Below are 9760 nucleotides of genomic sequence, written 5' to 3'. Positions count from 1 at the left end.
AGTGCGGCTAGCACTAATAGGGGGACTGTGTGGCTAGTACTAATAGGGGACACTGTTTGTCTAGCACTAATAGGGGACACTAAAAGGGGCACAGTGTGACTGGCACTAATAGGGGAACAGGGCATCTAGTACTAATAGGGGGCACAGTGTAGCTAGCACTAATAGGGGCACAGGGCAGCTAGTACTAATAGGAGGCACAGTGTACCTAGTACTAATAGGGGGCACAGTGTACCTAGTACTAATAGGGGACACTGTTTGTCTATCACTAATAGGGGATACTGTGTGGCTAGCACTAATAGGGGGGACAGGGCATCTAGTACTAATAGGGGGCACAGTGTAGCTAGTACCAATAGGGGGCACAGGGCAGCTAGTACTAAAAGGGGGCACAGTGTAGCTAGTACTAATAGGGGACACTGTTTGTCTAGCACTAATAGGGGATACTATGTGGCTAGCACTAATAGGGGACACTAAAAGGGGCACTGTGTGGCCAGCACTAATAGGAGGCACAGTGCAGCTAGCACTAATAGAGGCCACAGTGTAGTTAGTACTAATAGGGGGCACAGTGTAGCTAGTACTAATAGAGGCCACAGTGTAGTTAGTACTAATAGAGTACACTAAAAGGGGCACAGTGTGACTGGCACTAATAGGGGGAACAGTGTAGCTAGTACTAATAGGGGGCACACTGCAGCTAATACTAAAAGGGGGCACTGTGTGGCCAGCACTTATAGGGGGCACAGTGTAGCTAGTACCAATAGGGGGCACAGTGTGGCCAGCACTTATAGGGGGCACAGGGCAGCTAGTACTAATAGGGGGCACAGTGTAGCTAGTACTAATAGGGTATAGTGTGGCTAGCACTAATAGGGGACACTAAAAGGGGCACAGTGTGACTGGCACTAATAGGGGGCACAGGGCAGCTAGCACTATAGGGGGCACAGTGTAGCTAGCACTAATAGGGGGCACAATGCAGCTAGCACTAATAGGGGGCACAGTGTAGCTAGTACTAATAGGGGGCACAGGGCAGCTAGCACTAATAGGGGGCACTGTGTACCTAGCACTAACAGGGGGCATAGTGTAGCTAGTACTAATAGGGGGCACAGTGTAGCAAGTACCAATAGGGGACACTGTCTAGCACTAATAGGGGGCAAAGTGTGACTGGAACTAAAAGAGGAATAGTAAGGCTAGCACAAAACTGCTGAACAGTTTTAGGAATGTTACTTAAACTTTACTTTTTAATGGTTGTCATTGTTACTTTCGTTGTCAAGAACGTCCCTGGTGAGACAGTCCTTTACATCATTTTTTAAACGGGGAAACTTGCACAATTTGATGAATCAGAGTGAAATATCTGTATGTTCTGAAAGACTCCTTGAAGGAAGGTGATAACTTTGCATCCTTCACCTCCGATGGTCACACAATTGACATCCTGATACATGGTGCCTCCGAATTCCTAAAGAAAAGGTCTAACCCTAGCCCCAGGCACCAGATAACAGGCTATAAAGCTTTACACCCCACCGAGGGTTCTCAATGTCCTAAATTTGCAAATAAAAGGCATGTGATGTGTCTACTGGATGGTTCTACTAAATGAATGACAAAGACAATGATGTTCCTAACAGCAGATGAGAGTGTAACCCACCTGATCAGTAATTCATGGATAGAAGGCCGGCTCCATTGATGGTCACCAGTATGGACAACACCATTTACAACCCTTAATAAAATTCAGAGGTTGCGTGCTGGATGATGACGTTTCTGTAGACCCTTCGCAAGGTTAATGGCAGCCTGAACAAAGAAACGTTCTTCCTCCTTAACACTTTGCTGATAGTACTACATAGCATTTGGTCTTTAAATTGGAAGAAACTTTTGGTAACCCTCAATAAAATATCTGTGAGGGACCAAATCAAGATGACACCCTTGTCAACCATCAGACATGTTCTTCTTGGAAGTTACCTTCAATAAGATACAGTCATCGTTTCCCTGATGATGAAGATGGGGGACCATTGTTTATGGCAACCCAAAAAAAGATCATCTTGCCTTCGACTTTGGAGATATTACTAGAGGATTTAATTTATAATCACCAAATTGAAACAAACACAAATTGAGTTTGGGTCAGGGATGATAAAGTATGTCTCAGTTCTTGGCCCACCCAAAGCTCCCCAGGAGGAAGAAGAAGAGCTGATTTACTAAACTTTGTTTAGGGTCCAATTTATTAAAAACAGCCATCAGGTTTAATTTGGTTTAAATACATTCTGTACAAATTGAAATGGCCCTGGATACTCTGAACTGATGTATGATACTGTAAGGTATCCTAAGTATCAGTAGAGCATGGAACATGATGGAGAAGGCAGGAGATGTTGGCTGTGTAGGGAAGTAGTACTAGTAATGCAGTATAGAACATGATGGAGAAGGCAGGAGATGTGCGGCTTTTTAGTGTGTAGTAGTAGTGATAGTAGTGGTAGTGTTGGTAGTAGTAAGAGTAGTAGCAGCAGGGGGTAGTAGTAGTATTAGTAGTGATGGTAGAAGTAGTATAGTATAGTACATGGTGGATAAGGCAGGAGATGTGCGGCTGTGTAGGATAGTAGTAGTAGTACAGTATAGTACATGATGGATAAGGCAGGAGATGTGCGGCTGTGTAGGGGTGTTGGTAGTAGTAGTACAGTATAGGACATGATGGATAATGCAGGAGATGTGCGGCTGTGTAGGGTAGTAGTGGTAGTACAGTATAGGACATGATGGACAAGGCAGGAGATGTGCGGCTGTGTAGGGTAGTAGTAGTAGTACAGTATAGGACATGATGGATAAGGCAGGAGATGTGCGGCTGTGTAGGGTAGTAGTAGTAGTACAGTATAGGACATGATGGATAAGGCAGGAGATGTGCGGCTGTGTAGGGTAGTAGTAGTACAGTATGGTACATGATGGATAAGGCAGGAGATGTGCGGTGTGCAGTGTGTAGTAGTAGTACAGTATAGGACATGATGGACAAGGCAGGAGATGTGCGGCTGTGTAGGGTAGTAGTAGTAGTAGTACAGTATGGTACATGATGGATAAGGCAGGAGATGTGCGGCTGTGTAGGGTAGTAGTAGTACAGTATAGTACATGATGGATAAGGCAGGAGATGTGCGGCTGTGTAGTAGTAGTAGTAGAAGTACAGTATAGGACGTGATGGATAAGGCCGGAGATGTGCGGCTGTGTAGGGATAGTAGTAGTAGTAGTACAGTATAGTACATGGTGGATAAGGCAGGAGATGTGCGGCTGTGTAGAATAGTAGTAGTAGTACAGTATAGGACATGATGGACAAGGCAGGAGATGTGCAGCTGTGTAGGGTAGTAGTAGTACAGTATAGAACATGATGGATAAGGCAGGAGATGTGCGGCTGTGTAGGGATAGTAGTAGTAGTACAGTATAGTACATGATGGATAAGGCAGGAGATGTGCGGCTGTGTAGGGATAGTAGTAGTAGTACAGTATAGTACATGGTGGATAAGGCAGGAGATGTGCGGCTGTGTAGAATAGTAGTAGTAGTACAGTATAGTACATGGTGGATAAGGCAGGAGATGTGCGGCTGTGTAGAATAGTAGTGGTAGTACAGTATAGGACATGATGGACAAGGCAGGAGATGTGCGGCTGTGTAGGGTAGTAGTGGTAGTACAGTATAGGACATGATGGATAAGGCAGGAGATGTGCGGCTGTGTAGGGATAGTAGTAGTAGTACAGTATAGTACATGATGGATAAGGCAGGAGATGTGCGGCTGTGTAGGGTAGTAGTAGTAGTATAGTATAGTACATGATGGATAAGGCAGGAGATGAGCGGCTGTGTAGGGTAGTAGTAGTAGTACAGTATAGAACATGATGGATAAGGAAGGAGATGTGCGGCTGTGTAGGGTAGTAGTAGTAGTACAGTATAGTACATGGTGGATAAGGTAGGAGATGTGCGGCTGTGTAGGGGTGTTGGTAGTAGTAGTACAGTATAGTACATGATGGACAAGGCAGGAGATGTGCGGCTGTGTAGGATAGTAGTAGTAGTAGTATAGTATAGAACATGATGGACAAGGCAGGAGATGTGCGGCTGTGTAGGATAGTAGTAGTAGTAGTATAGTATAGAACATGATGGACAAGGCAGGAGATGTGCGGCTGTGTAGGGGTAGTAGTAGTACAGTATGGTACATGATGGATAAGGCAGGAGATGTGCGGTGTGTAGTAGTAGTACAGTATAGTACATGATGGATAAGGCAGGAGATGTGCGGCTGTGTAGGGTAGTAGTAGTAGTACAGTATAGTACATGATGGATAAGGTAGGAGATGTGCGGCTGTGTAGGGTAGTAGTAGTACAGTATAGTACATGATGGATAAGGCAGGAGATGTGCAGCTGTGTAGTAGTAATAGTACAGTATAGGACGTGATGGATAAGGCAGGAGATGTGCGGCTGTGTAGGGTAGTAGTAGTAGTACAGTATAATACATGATGGATAAGGCAGGAGATGTGCGGCTGTGTAGGGTAGTAGTAGTACAGTATAGTACATGATGGATAAGGCAGGAGATGTGCGGCTGTGTAGGGTAGTAGTAGTAGTACAGTATAGTACATGATGGATAAGGCAGGAGATGTGCGGTGTGTAAGGGTAGTAGTAGTAGTACAGTATAGTACATGATGGATAAGGCAGGAGATGTGCGGCTGTGTAGTAGTAGTAGTAGTACAGTATAATACATGATGGATAAGGCAGGAGATGTGCGGCTGTGTAGGGTAGTAGTAGTACAGTATAGTACATGATGGATAAGGCAGGAGATGTGCGGCTGTGTAGGGTAGTAGTAGTAGTAGTACAGTATAGTACATGATGGATAAGGCAGGAGATGTGCGGCTGTGTAGGATAGTAGTAGTAGTATAGTATGGAACATGATGGACAAGGAAGGAGATGTGTGGTGTGTAGAGCTGGTAGAGGTGGTAATTGGCGCAACCAACATAAAGTTTATGCTGATCCAGCACCAGAAGAAAAGATCTTCATACCAGCAATTTTGGTGGTCACTCTGGAAGAAACCTTTGCAGATGTTGGTTCTGCATAGTGAGCATGGTGCCTTGTTTCTTGGTTCATGAATAGAATTGGTAGAATAGAACTAGACTTCATATAAATTATGGTTATGATGGTTATGAATTATGATTCAAGCCTGTGGTTCCAGTGCTAACCACTAGTCTTAAGCCAACTTGCTGAAAGTTTGGGTTCTTTGGCGTTTGTCCGAACCCGAATACTTAGCATTTGGTTACCGGTGGCTGGAGAAGTTAGATGTAGCCCTAGGGAGTCTTGAAAAACATGGATACAGCCATAGGCTCTAGGGCGGCATCCAACTTCTTCAGCCACCAGGAGTCAAATGCAGAGTGTTTGGGTTCGGACGAACGTTGCCAAACCGAACTTTCCTCAAGTTCACTAAACCCTACTAACCACTTACCCACCAAATAGAGTCTACTGAGGACATGTGGTGAGGGTCATCTCTGAACCCATCATTGTTCTTTATTGGACTACACGGATGAATAGTGTTAGCGCTGCGGTCCGTGAGTGCGACACAAGGGCGGCTTTTGTTACCTCATATCTCTACATCTGACAGAGGGAAAACAAACAAGAGGCCGTCTCTCTATGGCTTCCCCTACACCTGTCATCCATCTCTTTTGAAGAACCGGCCCGAGAAATTGCTCCAGGAAGGCGGATTTACCAATTTCAAGATATTCCTGTTCTTCTTGATACCGTTATGAAATACATCACTCCTTTAAAGCAGCTGACTCAAGAATACATGGAAGTCTGTAAAACTGCTGCGTAAAGCCGAGAAGGAGAAGCTCATGTCAAGTCACTTCTTTGCAGACACCAACGTAGTCTGAAGATTTTATGGAACTTTGCAAATTAGTCTCATGTAATCTCATCATCAGGGTAACAACCACTCGTAAATCACAGCACATTAACCTCTCGTCAGACCTAGGAAGGAACAATTACCTGTCCCTATGTCGGTACAGGCACAGGAGGAGTCCCTCTATATTGTTACCGCAGCCTCACATACAACTATGGTTCAGTGCTGGATATCCCAGTGTTAGATTGGTTACCTGTCCAAAAGGGATGAGATGCATAGTCATAGGTGGTCTAGCCATAGTCATAGGTGGTCTAGCCATAGTCATAGGTGGTCTAGCCATAGTCATAGGTGGTCTAGCCATAGTCATAGGCTGCGGTCTTATTGGACCCCAAGATTCCTCTGTCCTGTGTGAGGAAAGCAGTAACGTAAATGAGATGTCACAGTTACAGGGCCCAGCTAAAGATTTCCTATAATCTCCTTAAAGGGGTCCTCCAAAGATTATGCCATGACCTAGCCACAGCATAGGTGAGAAGTACTGTAATTCATAGGTGTGTATCCAACTACTCACAAGAAGAGGGGTCCATGAGATGAGATAATGTTCACAATGATGTCACAGTACAAGGATAATACACACAGTGATGTCACAGTACAGGGGGATAATGCACACAGTGATGTCACAGTACAGGGGGATAATACACACAGTGATGTCACAGTACAGGGATAATACACACAGTGATGTCACAGAACAGGGATAATACACAGTGATGTCACAGTACAGGGATAATACACAGTGATGTCACAGTACAGGGATAATACACACAGTGATGTCACAGTACAGGGATAATACACACAGTGATGTCACAGTACAGGGATAATACACAGTGATGTCACAGTACAGGGATAATACACACAGTGATGTCACAGTACAGGGATAATACACAGTGATGTCACAGTACATAGATAATACACACAGTGCGGTTCACGGAAGAAAAAGAGTGCTGCACCTCACACCTATGGCTGATACTAGTGCCGCTTGGCTAAATAAAAAACATCAGAATTTTGTGTATGAATTGATCAAGCCATACTGCCCCATGTACCTCGTGCCGGTATCTGATACACATGGGTCCCTACACTAAGTCCACACCGTGCCAGTCAGTGGCCACTAACCCCGCAGGCGCGCACAGTCAGGGAACGGGGGCCATGGGACGGCCCTGCGACCCCCATGCCACAGGACCAGACCCAAACACACCACACCAGAACCCGGCCAGCACCGCCGGCGGAGAAGGTCGCCCCCAAACAGCACAAGTCTGGATGAGGTATTGCGCTCACCATAGCTGCTGCAAACAGAATAGGAAAAGACAGGAGGGATTAAAACCAAGTACACTCAGGTGTCTCCTGCTAATTGCGGTCATGTGGGTCTCACCAGGAGGAGTGCAAAACACGGAGAAAAGAAAGAAACAAAATGCGGTTCACGGAAGAAAAAGAGCGCTGCACCTCACACCTATGACTGACACTAGTGCCCCTAGGCTAAATAAAAAACACACGAGGTACATGGGGCAGTGTGGCTTGATCAATTTACATACAGAATTCTGATGTTTTTTATGCAGCCGAGAGGTACTAGTATCAGCCATAGGTGTGAGGTGCAGCACTCTTTTTCTTCCCTGAACCGTATTTTGTTTCTCTCTTTCTCCGTGTTTTGCACTCCTCCTGGTGAGACCCACATGACCGCAATTAGCAGGAGACACCTGAGTGCTCATGGTTTTAATCCCTCCTGTCTGTCCCATTCTATCTTTAATAGCTATGGTGAGTGCAATACCTTATCCAGACTTGTGCTGTTTGGGGGCAGCTTCCTCCGCCGGTGGTGCTGGCTGGGTCTTGGTGTGGCATTTTTGGGTCTGGTCCTGTGGCATGGGGGTTGCAGGGCCGTTCCATGGCCTCCCTTCCCTGACTGTGCACGCCTGCGGGGGTGGTGGTCGCTGACCGGCACAGTGTGGACTTAGTGTAGGGACCCATGTGTATCAGATACCTGCACGCGGTACATGGGGCAGTATGGCTTGATCAATTCACATACAGAATTCTGATGTTTTTTATGCAGCCGAGAGGTACTAGTATCAGCCATAGGTGTGAGGTGCAGCACTCTTTTTCTTCCATGAACTGTATAATACACACAGTGATGTCACAGTACAGGGATAATACACACAGTGATGTCACAGTACAGGGTTAATACACACAGTGATGTCACAGTACAGGGATAATACACACAGTGATGTCACAGTACAGGGGGAAAATACACACAGTGATGTCACAGTACAGGGATAATGCACACAGTGATGTCACAGTACAGGGGGATAATACACACAATGATGTCACAGTACAGGGATAATACACACAGTGATGTCACACTACAGGGATAATACACACAGTGATGTCACAGAACAGGGATAATACACAGTGATGTCACAGTACAGGGGGGTTATTACACACAGTGATGTCACAGTACAGAGATAATACACACAGTGATGTCACAGTACAGGGATAATACACAGTGATGTCACAGTACAGGGATAGTACACACAGTGATGTCACAGTACAGGGATAATACACAGTGATGTCACAGTACAGGGATAATACACACAGTGATGTCACAGTAGAGGGATAATACACAGTGATGTCACAGTACAGGGATAATGCACACTGATGTCACAGTACAGGGATAGTACACACAGTGATGTCACAGTACAGGGATAATACACACAGTGATGTCACAGTCCAGGGATAATACACAGTGACATCACAGTACAGGGATAGTACACATAGTGATGTCACAGTACAGGGATAATACACACAGTGATGTCACAGTACAGGGATACTACACACAGTGATGTCACAGTACAGGGATAATACACACAGTGATGTCACAGTACAGGGATACTACACACAGTGATGTCACAGTACAGGGATAATACACAGTGATGTCATAGTATAGGGATAATACACACAGTGATGTCACAGTACAGGGATAATACACACAGTGATGTCACAGTACAGGGATACTACACACAGTGATGTCACAGTACAGGGATAATACACAGCGATGTCATAGTACAGGGATAATACACACAGTGATGTCACAGTCCAGGGATAATACACAGTGATATCACAGTACAGGGATAATACACAGTGATGTCACAGTACAGGGATAGTACACATAGTGATGTCACAGTCCAGGGATAATACACAGTGATATCACAGTACAGGGATAATACACAGTGATGTCACAGTACAGGGATAATACACAGTGATGTCACAGTACAGGGATAGTACACATAGTGATGTCACAGTATAGGGATAATACACACAGTGATGTCACAGTACAGGGAGAATACACAGCATCGGGGAAAAGTGATCATCATGGGGGAGTATACATGCCGGCCTGCAGACCGGGAGGAAATGGAAAACAAAACAAAAGGAGTGAGTACAGTTAAAGGGATTATCCAGCGCTACAAAAACATGGCCACTTTCTTTCAGAGAAAACACAACTCTTGTCTCCAGGTCAGGTGCGGTTTGCAATTAAGCTCCATTCACTTCAATGGAACTGAGCAGCAAAACTGGAGACAAGAGTGGTGCTGTCTCTGGAAGAAAGTGGCCATGTTTTTGTAGTGCTGGATAACGCCTTTAAAGGGCCAGTGTCAGCGCCCTGAAGGGTATCCGTGCCCAATAGGACCCCTATGGGTCAAAAACATGTGCATGGGGCCTAAGCCTGGAGAAGCCCTTTAATTTGCGCCACCTGGAGAGCCACAGGTTGACGCTGAACAGAGAATGCTGGGAGTTGTAGTTTCACAACATTCGGAAGGTCACACGTTCAAGCAAAGTCTGTCAGTAGACTATCTGCCGGCCTATAGAATGGCTCCTAGTGAGGTATCATCATGTAGTAGCCATTTTATCT

Source organism: Dendropsophus ebraccatus, chromosome 5 (genome assembly GCF_027789765.1).
Source record: "Dendropsophus ebraccatus isolate aDenEbr1 chromosome 5, aDenEbr1.pat, whole genome shotgun sequence".
Lineage (NCBI taxonomy): Eukaryota > Metazoa > Chordata > Amphibia > Anura > Hylidae > Dendropsophus > Dendropsophus ebraccatus.
Note: the sequence above shows the minus strand (reverse complement) of the source record.